The following is a 21,616-nucleotide window of genomic DNA, read 5'->3' on the forward strand; positions in this document are numbered from 1 at the left end:
TCCCGACTTTTAGCAACCTCGACATGTTATACCTGCAGGTGAATCAGCCATTAGTAATAAGCCAGAATGAATAATTTAGAATCGCACGTACTGTATCGGGAGTTACTTGTATCTGATGTTATTCATGGCTTCACGGGTGATAAGAGAATAAAATCAAAACACTGAATCAGCACCACTTTCAGAATGTTGGTATGTTTATGAAACAGGTAGCTAATATTTGTAGTTTGGGCAAATGGATCAACTAATTAAACCAAATCCACCACATCAACAGATCTTTTTTTATAAATTATGTTTTCCCAATTTCCCCCTCAAAGGCCACATAGTCTTATGTGGGATCAGGAGGGCTAGTAAGGTTTGGGGGGGGCTAGTAATTTTATGGACCTATCCACAGGGCTGGTGTACAGTAAAACAGGCAGAAATGAAACAAGAATTACTGGGGGGAATAATCCAGACTTTGCTCATGATCAGCTTTGGACCAACCAATCCAGGAAGAAGAAAAACCACCACCCTCATTCAACTTTGCCAGTTTGGATGCAGGCATCATGCTTTTTCCTTTGTTTCTTGGGGACACGAGTCCTTAGGATTCTTAATGATCCACTGAGCAAAGCATTTTAAGATGCAGATATGTCCTTGCCTCTGAACCAAAATAATGCAACGTCTTACCTCATCTCAAGTTCTTCCCTTGCCCTCCTTCCTGCATCTTATCTTGGACTCAAAGGGCACCGTCTGGTCCCTTTAAATTCTTGCCAGCACAAATGCAAAGACTATTAGCCAGAGAACCCCATTCGCGGCAACCACTCAAAGGATTAGCAAACCCCAGCTGCTGGGTAGAAGTGGAGCCTCACATTAAGGTTTAATGTAACTGTAGTACAAGCCTGTAGGGATGCGAGGAAAGAGGCACACGGAACGAGCGTCGCAAACTGAGAGCTACATTCGCACATTTTCCTCCTCCTGTGTGTCAAACAATCAAGGCAGGTGTGCTTTACAACAATAAGCATACAGTGGACTTTGATCTCAGAATCGTAATGGATGACTCTGCCCGTTTCTCTCAGTTTCTAATTTTTTCCAATCTTAAGCTCAATTCTCCACAACAATTTATGGATATTTATATGTATTTTTTTTAATCCCTATGAAAATTCACCTTCCTTTTAGTGCAAATTTCTTCTAATAGACACATTTTATTGCACACACATTTCTCCAAAGCCATTTCCTTCTAATAAAATGCCTTTTTATATGTTGTTGCTACTAATATATGCATTTATATGCACACTCTACCCTGGCATATATATTTTTGTACACATTTCTTGGCCAGAGAATAGCAGAGCAAAATTCGGAGATGTGCAAATTTCGGAAGATGGCTTTGTGTTGGTTCGTATCTGGATTTTGAAAGTGAGAATTATGAATGTTCGCCTTAAATGAGAACTAGTTCACATTTCTACCACATCTCTATCTCAGAACGGTTATTGAGGTGGGGAATTCCTATTCCTCACCTGTCCCACTTGTGCTAGTTTTGCATACTATCCATAAGAAGTGAAGCCCCCAAGGCAAGGTGGGCAAGGTCCATGTGTTATGACCAAAGGTCATCCTTGCAGATGGATTGTACTCCACACCAGTAAATCCATGCCATCATGTAACAGGAGAGTGTCAGGAACTGCCGGCTGAGGTTCTTGGAGCCAAGCCAAGGAGCTACAGCTTTATGTTTGGTAAAAACCTAGCCGTGCTCTCATTAGGAACATACCTTTGCCAACTCAGCATGACCAGGCTTTGCAGATTTTTTAAAAAATAGAAATAAATAAATCAAGTTCATTTCTGATGCAACTGCATTTTATTTTTATGAGGATGGCAAAATATTTGTTCCTTTCAATATCCTACTCTCATCTCCGGAGTGTAGGTTGGGTAATGATCGTTATTCAAAATGTCCCTTCAAGCACTTCTGATGTGTATAATTTAGGGTTGGGGGGGGGGTTCGTTTTGTAAAAAGTTCCATTCAATTTATGTTCCCACATGGTCATTTTCACCCCTCACTCCCCTGGTACTTATTTCACTGTCTCTTAAATTTGATCCAGAAAGATCAACTATACGCAAAATATAAATTCGCTAGCATAATAAAAAGTTTACTGCATTCAATTTCTTTATGGATTTCCCCATCTCTGCTTCTGAACTGATATTCACTTATGACTTGTCCCCACGGCCAATCTGGAACAGGACATTTGCTAGAAACCACCAGTTCGCAGCTAGCAAAACACACCAGATTGCTATGTAACATCTTTTGAAGCCTAGTGCTGGTCTCCAAATGATACCCATACGTCCTGTGTGTTGGGGGAGGGGGGATAACCAAGCAACACATCCATCCACAACCCTTCTGGTAGTCCAGGTACACTCAAGAGCTCTTTTAAGACATAACCCACACATCCTCATGCCAAATATGAGCTGGGGGCACCGATGAACCTTCACCACCCGAACGAACCCTTGACGAGCTCTGGGGACTTTGCAATCTCCCTTCTCCCCTCCTCCCCTTTCCGCCATCCCTTCCTGTTCCCTGCCTTTGCTCTTTGGATGAATCCTTTACTGCTGCACTATAGCTGGACTTCCAAAGAAAAGTAGGGCCAAATGCACCCAGGAATTAAAAGGAAAAGAAAAGAAGGAGTATTTCTTACCAGAATTAGTCAATGTTTCATTCCATAGCTGCTACTCATTTGTTTATTTGCTCCCTGGTCATTTTTTCCCCCTTCCCTTCTTCTCCTTTTGCCTCTTGGCCCCTCAAATGTGGGCGTCAGAGGGGGATTAAGCAGACCAAATGTTCTGGCAAGCCGAGCGGATCAACCCCACTGAGGACAGGCATCCAGGTAAGGAGAGATCAGCAACGAGAGAGTCCATCAGCTAGGAAGAGAGAGAGAGAGGGAGGGAGTCTCTCTTTCTCTCTCGTCCACAGACATACACACACACACACACACATACACACACACCCCAACAACAAAGCTATACGGGGAAGCTGCAGGCAGAACAGATGGGAGGGGTGGGAGGGAGGGAAGGAGGGAGCAGGGCGTCAGGGAAGACTAACGTAACAGATGTGTTGACTTTAACTTATACAGAAAATTGATTGTGCTTGGCGCAGAGGGAATGGGGGGAGACAGAGAGAGAGAGACAATAGTCGTTATTAGAAGGAGGCAGGCAGTTCGGAACACCAAGCTTCAGCATTGCTTTGTTTCTCCTATTTTATTCTGGTATCCGAAGCAGCAGGACATGTGTGTTGGAGGGGTGGACTCCTTGCTAGGGGTGAAACACTGAGCCAGATGGATCCCTTCCATTAAACGGCAGCCTCCATCCACTTGAGAACCACGAGGACAGTGTGGTACAATATTTAAATGCAGGACAGGTGTGGAAAGTCAAGAGAGAGGTCCACATATAGTTTTCTAGCTGCTGTTCATCTGCGCCAAGCACCACCCATATATGGGACTCAACACAAGCAAAGGAGAGTCGTAGAATCGTAGAGCTGGAAGGGACCCTGAGGATCATCTAGTCCAACCCCCTGTAATGCAGGAATCTCATATAAAGCATCCATTACAGGTGGCCATCCAACCTCTGCTTAATACCCTCAAATGAATGAGAGTCCACCACCTTCCGAGGGAGTCCATTCCACTAAGAATGAGACATTATGAGGGGCTGCAAAACCATATCACTTCCCTTGATATTGTCTAATTTGTGTGTCAATTAAAATGTACTGTTAGTGGACTTCCTTGTCTTTCTGAGTTTCTTTTCCCACTCATTATATGGATTCCAATATTTGCTTTTGGAATTTGGATTCCTGCGGTATACTTGAACAGGGGTAAACTTCCTCTGTCCTGGGGGTGTAAGAAGGGCACCAATTTCCATTTCGCTCTATATTTGTGTCATGCATCCCCATTTCCATTCCACTGCAGTTCATCTTCTGTCCACAACTAAGTTATTTGCCTAGCTGCCCACTGTGTTGAAATTGCATAGCTTGCATAATTTACTTAAGTAATGACGTACATTACATTGTTATTACACACTGAAAGCAGCAACAAAAGCAGATACTGTTCTGATCATGGGGTGAACATCAGCAATTTCTGCTCCTGTGTACAATATCTTGCACACCATTCTCTTAAAACTGGGCCCCTTGGTTTCTGTCACCTTCTCCAGGGTGACCCTAGGAACCAATCCTCTTTGGCTGACTCACCTCCTTCCACTCTGCTTGGCTCCAATCTGCACAAAGGTTGATAAGACTTCTTCTCAGTGTCTTAAAAAGCTCCCCTTTCATGGTGATTGGGTAGCTCTAGGATGCTGTAGATAGGGAGAAAAAGTGATGGGTCTTTGACATACACCCCCACAACCTCAGACCACAACACCTCTGAGCAATGGTGATGGGACAGTATCTTCCACCACACCTGAGGGCAATAGACTAGCCGGTACAGGATGTGCTGTGTAAGAAGCTCTGCTCTCTTTGCCAACACCTCGCCACTGCTGTCTGCTCCTCTAAACTCCCACCTAAAGTAGATGTCTCATTTTGCCTAATGGCAGGGCCAGCCCTGGTCCCAAAGCTGTCTCCTCCTAGGGAAGAAAAGAGGAGGAGAGGACCCCCATCCTTTTAGAGCAGTGGTTCTCAAAGGATGTGGCGTGCCACACTGATGTGACAGGAGATGATGGCAAGTGTGGCAGGAAGATTGAAGGACAAACATTATATTTTGGGAACGATTCGTGTTTCTATGTAACTGCATTGTCTTATATTTTCTGGTTGTCCCACGATCATATAATAAAGTAATTGTGTTCTTTGTTATAAATCAAGCACTGCTAGACATTGTTTCTTTTTGTTTTCCAATGTATTTCTTTTCAGTTTAAAATTTGATATGGTGTGAGCAGATTTTTATTCTGAAAGTGTGTCCTGAGGAAAAAAGTTTGAGAAGCACTGTGTGTTAGAGAGAGACCCACCAGGATGGGTCTGGGGTGAAGGGTAGCCCTGAGTTGTTTGTAGTCTGGCTTGCTTCTGGACTTTCCAAATCTGACCATGGAGAACAAGGAAGGATTTCCTTCCTGACCCTGGGGCTGATGTTGAGAGCCTGAATTTGGTTGGAGAGTGTCAGAGGGAGGGCTTATCAGGTGCAGCCTCCAGTTTGAACCTATTCAAAACCCATCCTGGTTTTGAATTGTCTGGGGAGGAATCTTCTCTCTTCAGGAGCTCTGCAAAGTCTATGTCCCTGTTTCATTTTGTATTACTTTCAGGAACCATGTTTGCATCAAACGATGTCCTGAGGAACCCTTGCACATTACAAGGGGTTCTGGAGCATGTTCTAGGCCCCAGTCAGTTCATGCAGGGATGCCAGCTACGCCTCCTGAACTTCACTGATGTCAGCTGGTGAAAACCAGGGAACCTACTGCCCAGAAACCACCCAACACTTCCTCAGAGTTGCACGTTGCAGGGAAGGGTGGGAGTGATGGGCAATGGTTCTTTCCGGGAAGGTTGGGGATCCATCCCATTGAGCAATCCAAATAAGATGTTGACAAACTCTGGGGCTGTGTGTCCTGCTTGACAGAGGACAGTCCTCTTTTATTCTGAAGGGTCATTAGAGGAAGGTCCCCTGTTGGAAGATACCCTCTGTTAGATTTAAAGGGCTGTCTGGTTCAAAGCTAAAGAACCATAAGAAGGGAGAGCAGGAAGTTGACTATCAAAAGGTGCAACACCTGGACAACAACAGGCAGGCACAAAATTCACCTGGACACAGTCTTCCCCCCCCCCCACACTGGTGAGATGTGTTACATTTCTGGGTAAATTCCAGCCATTATTTCCAAATGTGCATCTGGATATATTAATTACCATATGCAAATTTTATGCAAACTGCTGCCCTCTTTGACCATCTGATCTGGGCAGGGGATAAATATGCTTTGGTTCAGCCTTAGTACCCTCCACCAAGTTAAGTGCAGAGCCCCACTCTGTGGGCACCCTATGTTTTTGTATCCATGGTGTCCCCTCTGCAAAATGTGAGTTTTCAAATGCCCATCTCTTCCACAGTGTCCTTATGGAGCGGGGGAGGTCTGGCGAAGAGTTTAAAGGGCCTAATCCCCCAAGCTAGATAATTCAGGGAAAGAGGATTACCCACCAAGAGCACTGCCCTCACCTAAATATAGATGGGTTCGGCCTTTTCATTTCAGCTCAGCTAGGCACGGAGAGGTCTCATGCAAAGAGAAAGAGAGGGAGGGGGGAGAAAGAGAAAGGAAGGAAGAGAAGAGAAGAGAAGAGAAGAGAAGAGAAGAGAAGAGAAGAGAAGAGAAGAGAAGAGAAGAGAAGAGAAGAGAAGAGAAGAGAAGAGAAGAGAAGAGAAAGGCATTCTCTTTCTAATTCCTGGCCTGGCAGATGATTTCTTCCTATATACATAAAAATCTAAGGCTGTCGTCACACAGCGCCGTTCATACAGCTGTCGATGGAGCAAAGGGCAGGGCAGGTTGGTGAGCAGAGAAAGCAGCAGCAGAGCCCATACTATTTCTATAACCCAGGAATTGTGCTGAATCTGCTCCTCTGAAGCAATTTCCTCTGGCCTTTGGTTGCCCAAACGTTTGAAAATCAAGCACGCCCTCCAACTTTCCACAGAGGGAAATAGGGAGATGCCTGCAGCCAGGGGTGGTGCATCCAGTTTTGCCACTTAAAGTAAACTGGGAAGTGCTACCCTGCCATCGCCACCACTACTTGCCACTGCCACCAGCAGAGAAGCAGCACCAGCATCAGTGCCTGTGTCAAGTGAGATCTCTCGTGCTTTGAAAGATCTCATGCAATTTTGGCGAGCTCTTACCTGAAACCGGTGCTGGTGCCTGCTTCAGCAGCAGCAGCAACAAAAGCAGTGGGGCAGGTGTGCTGTCCGCCAGAGTGCCATCTTGGGGCACCCCACCTAACGGCTACACCAGCCCTGCTTGCAGCATCCTCCATTCTCATCCCGGATCACTTTTAGAGCTCCCATCTCATTTCCGAATCACAGAAGGCTCTCCTCGTGCCCTGGCTGCATGCTGCCTTCATTTATGTTTGTAGAAACTAGATAGAAACATAGGAAGCTGCCTTACACCGAATCAAATCATTGATCATTATAACTCCTTATTGTCTACACTGACCGCCAGCGGTAGCCATACAATTTTTCAGAGTGGGTTCTCGCCCACCTCTACCTGTAGATTCCAGGGACTGGACCTAAGTGCTGTCAATGAACCTGAAACCTGCCTCCCACAGAGAAAGACCGGTCTATATTGACTCACCCTAGTTCATTGGTCCGTCTAGCTCAGTTTTGTCTACATTGACTAGCAGCCACTTTCCAGGGTTTGACACAAGTGTATTTCCTACATGGAGAAGCTGGGAATCAAACTTGGCACCTTCTGCATGAAAGCAGGTGCTCTCCCACTGAACTATGGCCCTTCTGCCACAGGCTCCCCCACACTGATCTAAAAACCAAGTGAGTTTTTTGGGGGAGAAACATATGGTACTTTAAAAGGAAAGAAAGACATAATCAGTGTTTTTCATCTCCCCCCCCCTTTTTGTTTATTCAATATTGTTTTACGGTGCCCTCTTCAGTAAAATTATCAGGGCATGCATTCAACTGGATTTTTAAAAAACTATCAATATAAAATAGCTGTTAAACAAAAGCACAAAACAGAACAATAACAAAAATTCAGCTTTAAATTGCAACCTAACTTTTCCAACAAGTCTTTTAAACAGAGTTTGGGATTAAAAAAAATCCTAGCCAGTATCTGTTTCAAATTTGAAATGGCTTTCATATAAGAAATTGGTTTCGTTATGTTTTTTTATTGTAGTTGGGGTTTCCTGTTAAATTGTTCCAAGAAGATATTTCATAGGAAGCAATTTGTAAATGAAATGAAATAAATGAAAAATAAACAAAGGAGCAATTTTACTTAAGATAATACCTTTTGTATGTTATTTTCACATATATGTGCATTTTTATGGATATTTTACCCTCTTGCAGATGCATTTTCATACAGAGCACTTTGCTGGGGAACTGCATTGCAAAATTTGAAGAGTCGTGCAAATTTCGGTTTGCATCTTGATTCAGACAGTGCGCTTTTCAATGCAAAATTAATTGAATTCTTTCCCCATCCCAAGATGTCACCAACTTCATTCTCAAGCCAGGCCAGCTCCATGGGAGTCCATGAGCACTGAAAAAATACACTTCCTGTGAAACAGCATGGTCTTTGAGAAGAATGTCCTAGCCCAGGCCTCCTAATTCCTTTCTCAACATCCATAATTGCCACAGCGTCAAAAATCCAGCCATGCCTCCATCTCTCTCACACACCCTGTTCTTTGCGAGACATTAAGCCATCATAACATTAAACTGCTCATTAGCAATGGGGCCATTCTATCATCTTTTTTTTCCAGAGGGAAAATGCTATCAGAGCATTCAGTTGGTAATCTGGAAAATTAATTTAGGAAGCTGACGATATTCAAAAGACGGTCTCCTGGACCGTCTCTTGGTGGATTTGTTGGCATTATTAGGATATTATCCCAAACAAAGAGAGGATGAGTGAGACAAAGAAGGAAGGTGATTTGAATGACGACCAGATTAACACATCACTTATTTTTTATGCTTAATCCAGATCTAGGAGCACACTCCTCTCCTACCTTTCCAAATTGCTACTGCCTGAAAAAAGCATACGAACATAAGACGAGTCTGCTGGATCAGGCCAATGGCCCATCTAGTCCAGCACCCTCTTCTCACAATGGCCAGCCAGAGGCCTCTTGGGAAACCTGGATGGGAACCTGTCAATATGGGTTTTTCTCAGTCTTGTGTTTTCTCAGACTTACACTCAGATCTCCACATTTCCACGTTGGTTTGTCAACTCCAAATGAAAATTCACCAGCATTTAGTAAAATATTACCTCCATATACACATTTTAAAAGGCCCAAGTTGCAGGGAACCAGGCACTGAGCCTTCTCGGTAGTGGCACCCGCCCTGTGGAACGCCCTCCCATCAGATGTCAAAGAGAAAAACAGCTACCAGATTTTTAGAAGACATCTGAAGGCAGCCCTGTTTAAGGAAGCTTTTAATATTTAATAGATTATTTTAATATTCTGTTGGAAGCCGCCCAGAGTGGCTGGGGAAACCCAATCAGATGGGCAGGGTATAAATCAAATTATTATTATTATTATTATTATTATTATTATTATTATTACAAAGCAATTTCCCCTAAGTTTTTTTTAAAAAAATATATTTATTGAGGTTTTTTACAATAAAAAATACAGCACAAAAATACAAAAGTTTAAAAAAATAGAAAAGAAAAATTAAGAAAAACAAAAAAAGAGCACAAAAAGAAAAAAAGAAGAAAAAGAAAGATAGTATCTCTAACAATATCTTGTCCCCGACTTCCCCGTCCCTCCCCTCCCGGGTCAATTCCATATCAAACTTCACAACTTCTTTTTTTTTATACCCCACACAATGATTTCTATTAAATTTTAAACTATATTGCTTTTAACTATTTCTAGTAATTTCCTTTAGCCTATAATTTCCCCCTAAAAAGATATACCTTTTCCTAATTCAGATTCTATCTAATCTTTTAGCTAAACCTCAAATCCCACCCCCTCCCTCCCCAGGTAGCAGTTTCCCCTTTTCCCCGGCCAGCGTCTTCATACTGTCCAATTTCAAACCTTTTAATCCATCCATTCATGTACCTTATATTCCTTCTTCACCCCTAAGTTAACGCATTTGGTGTTATATATTTTTCAGAAATATATGCACTTCTAGGAACACTTTACTTTGATATATACATTTTTGTGCACATTACTTGACTGGAAAACTGCATCGCAAAGTTCAGCCAAATGCCAATTTCGAAGGGTGGCTGTGTTTCGCTTCGCGTATTGTTTTGGAAAGTGCAGCTTAGGTAGGTTTGCCTTTAAATAGGAACTGAATCAAATTTCTCCCCCATCCCTTGTGGGAATTTGGCCTGGATGAAGCAGTGAATTTCTTCCTTGCTGGTGAGTGGATGGAATAAAGAACACAGGCAGGAGCGGACTGAGGTCAGACTGAGGTTCGTGAGCAGTGATGCATTCATTCTGCTTGGGACACAACCAAGCAGAATGCACCTGAACACATGTGCAGTAGCCTCACATCACCATCACCATCATCATCAACAACATTTACTTGCATTCTGCCCTTCCACGGTAAGCCATGCTCCAGGCAGCTTGCAACATCAAAAAGCTTGATTTTTTTTAAAATTTGATTTGAACAAAGAGTTGCAAGATATGACAACATTTATATAATATATAATAGGCTAATGAAGACATCCTCTACTAATAGATATACTATTCAATGAGAGAATCCGTTGATAATTAATAATATTAATACAAGGGCATAATGGAGCAGAAATTATGCACCTCCAAAATAAATCTTGACTCCAGCAACAACCCCTAAACAATATCCCGTCCTGATACATTTTCACACCAATTGCACAGTCTGCCAGAACACAGTTTTTCCCTATCAACTCTTTCCAGAGTCACCCTAATAACTTCAAACATCTACTTCAAATTGCACAAACCCATTGTACGCATAGACCTGCAGAAGACAAATCCACTTCAGTTTAAATCATTGGGTTTTTGGCAACTCTGATCGGGACGAAATAGTTGTTTAAAGTCCCTTGCGGTTGTGAAAAGCACTGATTCAGCTAGACTGCAAAAGCCACAGATGATCACCTCCTCATTTTGATTTTTGAGTTCCATTTCTACAATGCGTTGCGGTAAATCATGAGCATAGCTGGGGACCAACAGACGGGGCACCCTGAAATGTCTCCTGCCAGTGCAGGGAAAGGGATGGAGTTTGTGTTGCGGGTGCAAAGGTTGAGGATTCATGTTTTAGGGAGGTTTAAGGTGGTCTCCCCCAAAATAAGTGGGCATTTTGGAGACTGAACATTTTGCAATTAGACCTTGAGAAATAGAAGAATTGGGGGGGGCAGCTTTAAAAACTTCTTACCTGGCAATAGAAGTTAAATGTTGCTGCTGAAGCAATCCCTGCTGCTCAGCTTCTGAATTTCAAGGAACAGGAAGCACCACGGGATCGGAATCTCCACTCCCTGCCATGATGCAGTCCTGCCTGGCGCTGCATGTTAATGATGAGTCTTGGGGGGGGGGTGTTTCCCAGCAGGGGAATAGGAAGGCAGAGGATCGGACCTGCTGTTTTGGCCCCACAACAAGAAGGAAATGAGAGAGAGAGGCCTGGGGGCGGGGGGGAGAGCTGACACAAGGGAATTGGCTTGAGACAGGAGGGAGTGTGCAGAATTTCATCAGGATAATCAAATAACCAGCCCTTGGCTTCAGTTTTAAAGCTTTTAGAGGATTGCTCATGACAGCAGCAGTGGTGGTGGTATAATAACTCAGAGCACATCAAAGATGCCTCATTGCTAATTGGACAGCTGCTCCTTTATGGTCTTCATTCTCTATCACTGTGTTGCTGGTTTCAATGTGATTAAGAAGTTTGTTAATTAATGTTATTGTTGTTGTTTTCTTACACATGGTAAGGCACAGAGGCACTGTGTGAGAGAGGGGGGGAGGGAGGGAGAGGGAGAGGATGGAGCACACCCAGAGCAATTTGATGACTTAACACATCCTTCCCAGGGTCCCTTCCAGCTCTACAATTCAACATCCAGAGAACCTGGTGCCTTCCAAATGTTTTGGCCTGCAACTGTCTGGGGCTGATGGGTAGTCCATCTGGAGGGCCCCCTGTTGGGAAAGGCTGCCTTTAAAGGAGGGGAAAGCTCCCCACACTTTATAAAGCTACCCACATAACACAGGCAGGAAGCAGGGCCGGATTTAGATGAAGAGAGGGCCTAGGCTACTCCAATGAAAACTGGAATCTTATTTATTTTTAGGGGGAGCATTGTGGCTCCAGAGCCAGAGCATCTTCTTTGCATGCAGTGTTAGGAATTTAGCTGTCCTTTGCTGCTTCAGCAAGGATTGGTGTGTTTGGTATAAATCACACGAGGGTCTGAGAGTGTGAGAATGGAAGACGGTCTTATCTCTTCCTTCTGAGATTGTTATTGTAAGTGTTCAGTTTCACTTCTGCTGTGTCGCAGCTCTGTACTGGTGTTCGGAGAACACAGACGTGATTTATGGAGTCTCTGTATATACCCTGTTTCTCCTATTTTAATACGTAGTCATAAAATAAGCCATAGCAGGATTTTTAAGCTTTCAAGAAATATAAGCCATACCCCGAAAATAAGACATTGTGATAGGCGCAGCAGCAATACCGGCCGCGGCAGGAGGAGGAGGAAAAATATAAGACATCCCCTGAAAATAAGCCATAGTGTGTGTGTTTTTGAGGAAAAATAAATATAAGACAGTGTCTTATTTTCGGAGAAACACGGTAGACTGTTAATAAAGTAGTTTTAGAACTACATATGAGTCTTTCTTCTCACTACAAGATGCTGAAAGACCTGCGTGCTCTTTTCATGAGTTAAGAGTTGCCTATTACTGGCGCTCTGGACTGAAGGGACATGCCAGCCAGAGAGGGCCACGGAAAGACGCTTGGGAGTATTGGGGATGATGCCGTCACCCCAAGAGTGTTTTTCCAACATGCAGGAGGTCCCAGGTCTAATCCCCAATGACATCTCCAGGTAGGCTGGAAGAGAACCCTGCCTGAAATCCCAATGAGCCACTGCTAGGCAGGGTACATACATACATACATACATACATACATACATACATACATACATACATCTGTATGTCACCTTTCCACAGTTCAAACCATGCACAAGGCAGATAACAACAAGAAAAAATATCCATAACTGCAACATTACAAAAGTACTCCTAAACAATTTTTAAAAATCAAAAAATGTACAACCAAACTGAACAATTTCCACATAAAGATCACAAGATCTAAAAGTAAAGATACAAAAAACCAACAGTAACAACACCCCAGCCCAAGAGTATGTTTAGCAGCCTCAGCTTTTGTAGCTGGAGTCAGTCAGGGTAGGGAAAGTCCTGCAAGGCAGGGAGCAGGTCTTTCAGGGCTCACCGTCAAGAGTAGTGTAAATACTAAGCTGGATGGACAAATGGGCCTGACTCACTATAAAACAGCAGCCTACGAGCCTCTCGTCCTAAGCGCTGGCTGGCCCACCAAGGACTGCTCAGTTCACCTTTCCCTAAGTCTCCAAATTTCCTCAAACTATGATGCTTTGGATCCCAACATTGCTGTTGGGGCAAGCGAGATTTGCTACACGCAGAGTGAATCGCAGAGCAGCGAGGTGACGGTGCCCGCAATTAGTATTTCCCTGACACTGGCTCAGTGGCTCTGAGCTTGTCCCCACGGCGGTCTCTGTGCCCCATTATAATGCAACTCAGCTGACAGTCGCCTTAGGATAAGAAGAGAATAGATTGGGGTTGGCTTTCTATTCCCCTTTCTCTGCCTTCAATTCCAAATGAGCCCTAATGCTTCCTTGCTTACACATTCCTTCCAGATGATGCTGCAAAGCTGTGCATCCAAGTCCTTCCCCTCCACCTGCATTTTAGCGCAAAAGGCTGGGAGGGGAGAGCAACATCAGTGAGGCCACACCTGGTGCCTGATGAGGGAAACGAGAAAAAAACACATCACCAAAAAAAGAAGGGAAATAGATCTGCATAAAATTGTGTATGCTGATTTAATAATCAGTCCAGATTTATTAAGGCACAATCCAAGGTCCTGATCCACCATGCTGTGTGTGTGCTGGGAGGTTGGATGAGTCAGAGGATGTTCAGTCTAGAACAGCACCACTGGGCTGTTCCAAATGCTGTTGGCATTTCCCATCAACCTCAGCCAGCCCACCCAAAAGTTAGAGATGGGAGTTGGAGTCCAACAGCATCTGGGAGGCAGTGGTTGCTATGCCTCCACAGTTGGAAGCAGTAATGCTTCTGAATACCGGTTGCTGGAACCCACAGGAGGGGAGAGTGGTCCTGTGCTCAGTTCCTGCTTGAGGATTTCCCATAGCATGGATCAGTGGCGTAGCATGGGTTGCCAGTGCCAAGGGCCATGTGGAGGGGGTGGGCAGGAGGGAAATGGACAGAGTATGCATGCACATTCAACTGCCTAACAGTGTCCACATCAGCCAGGAGATCGCAGCGGCAGAGTTGAGAAAAGAAGAGTCATTCCATTGTCTGGAGAGCTTACTTCCTGGTTCACACGGAGAAGCTGTATTCAACAGAGCCTAGCGACGGAAGTGTGCTGCTGAATTGAGGCAGGGCAGCACTGGGTGTTGAAATTTTGCTCCCCTAACAATTTTGCACCTGGGGTAACTGACCCTGTGCCCCCCTCTTCCACGTTTCACCACTGGCATAGATTTCTTTTCCAACTCTCTCGGTGCTGGTTAGGAACAGATTCTCTTACAAGAAGCTATCTTTTGAGCATGATCTGCTGCTCAGTACAAAACTGGACAGTGCTTGGGGGACAGAAGAGGGGTGGACTCTGCATCCTGGCATGCATGAAGATTGGAAGAGCCTTGCTGGATCAGGCCAAAGGCCCCTCTAGTCCAGCATCCTGTTCTCACAGTGGCCAACCAGAGACCTGTAGGAAACCAGCGTGGAACCTCTCCTCACTCGAGATCCCCGGCAACTGGTATTTCAAAGGCATACTGCCTCTGACAGAGGAGGTAGAACAGAGCCACCATGGCTAGTAGGTATTCATAGCCTTATCCTCCATGAATTTATTTATTTCTCTGTTAAAGCCATCCAAACTGTTGACCATCACCATGGCCACATTCCCACCATACATCTAAAGCACAATGGCCTCACCTTAAACAGCCATGGCTTCCCCTAAGGAATTTCAAGAACTGCCATTTGTTAAAGGTGCTGATAATTGATAGGAGACTCTTATTGTCTTTCCAGAGCTACAATTTTCAGAGTAGGCTAACATCCCTCTTCCCAGGGAGCTCTGGAAACTCTCAGCACCCTTAACAAACTACAGCTCCCAGAATTCTTTAGGGGAAGCCATGACTGTTTAAAGTGGCATCCTAGTGCTTTATGTGACCTACCTCTTGTGGGCATTAAATCCATAGTTTAACTATGCATATGTCCTTCCTTTTCATCTGCCGTGAACCTTCCGACACTGGATGCCCCTGAGTTCTAGCAGTAGTACTTTCTAGTCTTGTGATTCTTGTGTTCCATCTTGTTCAGGAGAGGACAAATAAGGTGGGGGGAATTCCTGTCGGATATTTTAGCATGACTTTGAAAGTGTGACTAGAGAAAAGAAAGGCAATAAAGATCAGTGTTCCGCATTCAGCTGCAGCCGAGTGAAACGTACCAGTGTTTGCCGTACGTCAGCTGCAAAGGGAGTCAATTAGAGTGAAAGCACGAATCAGAAAACACACAAACAATGCATATTTCATGACCCTGCTAGAGTCCTCATTTACATCGCAGCGTGGTGCTGCCGTGTGATGCATTAAATATGGTGCAATTCCTGCCTTGCAGCCTGGAAGCTGTAAGGAGCCGGTACCTTCGGATGAGCGGCTGTTGACATCAGGCAGCTTTTGGCATCAGCCAGACATTTCTACAATAAGAAAGGAAGCTGTGTCAAACCATTGGTTCACCTAGCTCAGTTAATACTGTCTGCACTAGTGGCGGCAGCTCTCCAGGGGTTCAGCTCTCCCAGACCTACATGGTGATGTCGGGGATTTGAACCTGAGACCTTTTGCATGTAGAGCAGGGGCTACCAGTCAGTGTAGATGGCAGTAACTGAGCTAGGTGAGCCAATGGTCTGACTCTGTATAAAGCAGCTTCCTAGGTTGCTACTGCTGAAATTTAAATTGGGACCTTATGCTTGCAGTATGAAGAGTCATGTGCCACATCCACCTCAAAGAATTCTGAGATTAGTAAAGGGTGCTGAGGGTTGTTAGGAGACCACGCATTCTCTACACAGAGCTACAATTTCCAGAGTGCTTTAACAATCAATCTCTCTTCACGGGGGAACTCTGGGAATTGGAGCTCTGGGCAGGGGGAATTGACTATCAGCACCCGGAAGATACTACAGCTCCAGGGCCGGCTCTAGGTAGACCCCCGGTGGTGTGGTGAGCCATGGCGCCGCGCGGCAAAGCCGCGCAGAAACCATGCTGCGCCCTGCAAGGGCGGGGGCGCCGGAGCGATCTCCGCCCCTCAGCGCCAGGGCGGTCGACCTGCTCGAGACTGCCATGTACAGCTCCCAGAATTCTTTGGGAGAAGCCATTTGATGTCATAGTGCTTTAGATGTAAGGCACAAATGGGGCCATGGAGTGTGATGCCGTTACATGAATTAGGTAAGACAATACTCATAGCATAAATTTAAAACTCATGACTTCTGCTGGGGGGGGAGTAAAGGAGTGGAAAAGAGGGGGAAAGGTGTAAGAACACTTGGCATCACAGCTCTGTATTCCAGATGGCCACATTGCCAATGATCAGCATGTGTTAATTTGGATCTTAATAGTGTGCAGATTTGAATCAACGAATTACACTGACTTCTTCCTTCTTTCCCCCAATACTCAGGGGCGGCCCAATACATTTTGCCACTGTAGGCAAAATGGCCCAGTGCCACCCTTCACCCCCACAATGATGCCCACCCTCATGATGCCCGTGCTGCTGCCAGCCCCATCACCACAACGGTAACCTCACCTGTGGCTGCATCTGTGCCGCTGCTGAGATGCAAAGGGGCAACAGGGATGTATTGGCTGCACGGATGAAGCCCCGGTGGGACTGGCAGCACTGCACTGGGGATGGGGATTGGGTGAGATCCAGGGCTGGATTTAGGTTTGATGCGGCCCTAAGCTACTGAAGGTAATGGAGCCCTTTATATGTCCAACTTTGTCAACCACAAATTGTCACTGTTTTTTTGGTTGAATGTATGCTATATGGTGATTTATGGACCTAATAGGTATCTAAAGCCATTTGCACATGCAGAATGTAGGCACCCTATATATAGAAATGAGCAAACCAGTGATCTTCCCCCCAAAAAAATTACAAACACAATCATTTTACTTTTATATCACATTCTTAATAATTTTCCAAATACCACCCTCTACTTCCCTCCCCCCACACCCGACTTCCCCTCACCTATGTGAGTTCTTATTGGCATTTGTATTATTGTTTCTTGTTGTGTTAGCAGTTATTTATACTTAATAGTCATATCCTTTATAATATCATCTTGTATCCTTGCGAGTCTTTCCCTTTACGTTTATGTTAAAATTAATTTCCATGTCCATATTTTTTCATATATCCGTTAGTTTTGCCATATCCATAAATTCACAGATCTTAATTCTCCATTCTGATAATTCTGGTATTTTTCCTGTTTTCCCATTTTTTTGCCACTAGTAATCTAGCTGCTGCTGTCACATCACTGTGCAAACCAGTGATCTTTTAGGGAGCAGGCGAGCAGGCGAGGCCCATTACTTACATACACTGTTGCTGTATGTAGGTTGTATTTTATTTGTTTTTTATCTTATATTTTGGAAATGTACATCCAGGTTTTTTTTCCTTTAAATGTTTTTTGGGGGGGCCAAGAAAGTGGGGCCCTAAGCTATAGCTTGTTTAGCTTATACGTAAATCCGGCACTGGTCAGATCTGCTGTCTGAAGCAAATAGCTTCACCTCACCTAATGCACAATGTGCCAATACTGGCCTAAAATTAATTTAACGCCGTAGTTCAGGGAGCAATTAGTCTGATTGCCTTCCTCCCATTTCCTTTGCTTGTCCAGAGACCAGTCCAGAAAGTCTGTCATCATCAGCAGAATAGCTGCAGTGCAGATGTCTACCATAGAATTTCCCCAAGGAAATGTGCTTGCAGCAGCACGAAAGGCACATGAGAGAAGGGCGTCCAGGGGTGGGGAGGAGAGCTCAGTGAAGCTGCTGCAGCAGCAGCAGCAGCGCCCCCCTCTCCACCCCAACAAGAGGTAGAAATAACAAAACAAAGAAAGGCAGTAAGAAACAGCTTTTGCCAGTGACGGTGTTTGAAATACCTGGTGCATAGGTGGTGGATTTAAGAAGGCTCTGCTCTGGGGCACATGCCTGACACAGGGTTATAGTGCAGCTTTATGGTTCTTGCAAATACAGGTGAGGAAGGTCATAAGGGCAAATGGGGCTCTGTCCCCCCCCAACCTCAATCTTCCCTGAGCCAGCCCCCACTTGCCTGCCTTCAGGGCCGTCTTAAGTATATTTGGCGCCCTGGCGCCGTGGTGCGACGGATCCCTCCGACGCCCCTGCCTTGTCCCGTTTCCCACTGCGGCGGGCGGGCAGGCGCCCTGGTGCCCTGCGCCACCCAGCCTGGCCGTACGGCTGGCCCTGCTTGCCTTCTTCCTTGCCCAAGGGCTTGCGGCACTGGGACCCCATTTAAAGCACTGTAATACCACTTTAGACAGCCATGGCTTCCCCCCAAAGAATTCTGGGAGCTGTAGTTTGCTAATGGTGCCGAGAGTTGTTAGGAGACCTATCTGTTCCCCTCACTGAGCTACGGTTCCCAGAATGGTTTGACAGTCAGAGCTTCTTCACAGGGAACTCTGGGAATTGTCACTCTGTTGGCGGGGGGGGGGGCAGGAGTCTCCTAACAACTCTCAACTCCTTTACCAAACTACACTTCCCAGGAATCTTTGAGGGAAAGTCATGGCTGCTTAACATGGTATCACTGTGCTTTTAAATGCATGCTGTGAATGTGGCCGTCAACTTGCGGGAATGAATTCCATTATTTAGCTATGCACTTTGTAAAGAGGTCCTTCCTTTTCATCTATCCTGAACCTTCCAACATTTATCTTCACAAAAATGAATGCCTGTGCAAAGCAGGACTTGCTGTAATCGCAAATATCCCTTTGCATTGTAGGTTAAATTGAAACTGGTGATGCAAACGACCTTCCTCTGCACGTACACTTCAAGCTGCACTCACAAAAGGGTTTGCCTGTGTGTGTTTTTTTAGTTTGGGTCCCCTGAAATTATTTGTGACATCAGGTGATTGGCATGTAGGAGGTCCTGCCCACCTGTCAAAATGGCCTGCCAAGATGAGGGAGCCACCTTGAATGGTTTGGCAAAAAGATGGTATATAAGTGTACTAATTGTATAACAAATAGTTTTGTTGAAAGGGGGGCATCTGCCATGGGTACTTTGAAACTGTACAGTTCACTCCATCACTACATCTCATCCTCGAGCAAACATGTAACTAGGCAATCTTAGGCACTACTGAAGTTTGGGAACCATGCAGTGGCATCCCAGGGTCCTGAAATCTGCTTGCAAGATTAAAAAGATTAAAGCCGATCGGTCTTCCTATCTCGAAGCAGCTATATTACAGGCTTTCCTGCCACCTGGTGGGAAACAGATGGATACAACTGCAGGCATGAACAAAGGAGAAGATAAGCAGATACATTACATGCCACAAAATATTGCAGTGTGTGGAGGACTCGATTTCAAGGTACCAGCTGGTTTTTACTTTCCAGGACACTCTGTTGCATCCTCTCTGACTCCATTAGTCAGCCGACATCCCATTCCTTCTGAACATGCTCAGTCATCATTAGACTATTTTAATATAGTGGTCCCCCTACTTAGGTCTACATGCAAAAGATTTCTTCTGGGTTGTGTGTGTGTGTTGTTTTTTTAACAAACCTTTAGGTTCCCACAAGCTTGCTGATGCCTCCCTCTCTTGTGAGCTCATGGTGCCATATTTCCATACAATAAACTTGTAAGGCTGTCATCACGCAGCAGTTGGCTTGGCCACTGACAGGGGACACTGCAAACTATGGCATGATGACAGACTGGGCTCTCACATTGCAGCAGCTTTGGAGGGTGAGAAGGGGGAAACCAAAGACAGAGGCAAGCAAGGGGGGCTGTCCAACGTGGGCAGTTCAGGTGAGCTGCTGTGGTTTGATGACCTCTCTTTGTAAGCAGCTTTTGTTTTTTACAATCAAGTAGTGTATACATTTTTAATGAAATGAATAAAATGAATAAGGGGAGGGGTGGGTGGCTTTGGCAAGAGTGGTTGATGGGGTGGGGGTAGGGGGCTGGTGAGTGAAGCAAGCAGAGGTGCAGCGCTTATTTTGTTACATAAGGATCCAAAGAGAATAGCCCTGGTCAAGCATGTGTGAACATATGGAGCTTAGACTGGTGCATGTTCACCAGGCCTGTCCCACTGTCCCTACATGCTCCCACTTCAGACCTTTGCATGCTGAGTGTCTTACCACTGTTCCCAATTGTGATAAGGCTTCAGCCAGGTGGGGTCAGAAGAACTTTAGACCTTTGCATGGAATATGTGAAGGTTTCAAGTGGAGCCAGTACATGTAGCAATAAAAAAGGACCCCTGGATGGTTAAGCCCTGTCAAAGGCAACTATGGGGTTGAGGCACTCATCTGGCTTTCAGGCCGAGGGACCCAGCATTTGTCCACAGGCAGCTTTCTGGGTCATGTGGCCAGCATGACTCAACCGCTCCTGGTGCAACGGGACACGTGACGGAAACCAGAGCGCATGGAAACACCGTTTACCTTCTCGCTGCAGCGGTATCTATTTATCTACTCGCACTGGCATGCTTTCGAACTGCTAGGTTGGGCAGGAGCTGGGACCGAGCAACGGGAGCTAACCCCATCGTGGGGATTCGAACCCCCGACCTTCTGATCGGCAAGCCCAAGAGGCTCAGCGGTTTAGACCACAATATTAGGGGTGCAACAAACCTACCCAATTCATATTTTCCAAAGTGGTACATGGACTGAAACACATACCACCAGGACCACAGAGGGTTGCCACCTCAAGCTCCTATAGATGTAATAAGAAATTTTAAAGATGAAATAATACTTGTGCATGCACAGTGAGTAGTCTAGAAAAATCAGGACAGATGGGAATTGTTGTCCAACTAGGTAAAGCTGGACTACAAGAAGTCTAGAAACTAGTACTGTACCTATTCCTTGATTCTGATTTAATGGTTATGTTACCTAGAAAGCTCTTAACAAGTACATCTAGAATAATGTTGCTGGGTTTGTATCATTTATTTGGCTAGAAGTTTCTTCTGCAGCTACGGATTTATGCTGTTTTGATATGAATCTCTTTTTGGCATTTAATTATCTCTAATTAAAATGTCGTGTTAGGCACTCCGGGAGGCAGCACTCTGTGGAGTAAGATATAGATCCCCTAAATTAAATCACATAAACAAATAGAATTTAAGACACATATAGCTGAGGACATCTTGATTACTATAAATTATGAAAGAGATATTTTATTTGTTTGTTTGTCCACTTCCCATAAAAATATCTCGAAGTGATTTTGCAGTAAAAAACATCAACAATAAAAACAATGAAAAACAAGTCCATATATGATGATTATTATATCATATACTAAAAAGCCATTTTCAAATCCAGTACAGATACAGACTGATGTAAAGATCTCCACTTAGAAATCTTGATGAAAAGGGAGTTCTTCAATAGGTGCTGAAAAGACAACAGAAATGGTGTCTGTCTGATGTGTAGATGAATTGATTTTTGCATCTGTTTTGCAACATGGAGAATGCAAAGTATATTCCATAAATCATCTGTGTGGTTGCATGTTAGCTATGATTAGAAAATTGTGAAAATGTAAGTGTGTGGTGCTGTGGGTTAAACCACAGAGCCTAGGGCTTGCCAATCAGAAGGTCGGCGGGGTGAGCTCCCGTTGCTCGGTCCCAGCTCCT

The 21,616-nt window shown here is 44.8% G+C and overlaps 1 protein-coding gene across 1 annotated transcript in view; it reads right to left on the reverse strand.

The window, feature by feature from the left end:
* The window catches only part of SV2B (synaptic vesicle glycoprotein 2B), a 71,653-nt gene extending 68,678 nt beyond the window's left edge, over positions 1-2,975 (reverse strand). The window contains exon 1 of the mRNA XM_035132182.3: positions 2,658-2,975. The gene's annotated coding sequence lies outside the window, so the exon portion shown is untranslated. The remainder of the gene's footprint in view (positions 1-2,657) is intronic.
* Positions 2,976-21,616: the final 18,641 nt, after the last annotated feature.

The sequence above is a fragment of the Zootoca vivipara genome, chromosome 13 (assembly GCF_965207765.1).
Source record: "Zootoca vivipara chromosome 13, rZooViv2.hap1.1, whole genome shotgun sequence".
Classification (NCBI taxonomy): domain Eukaryota; kingdom Metazoa; phylum Chordata; class Lepidosauria; order Squamata; family Lacertidae; genus Zootoca; species Zootoca vivipara.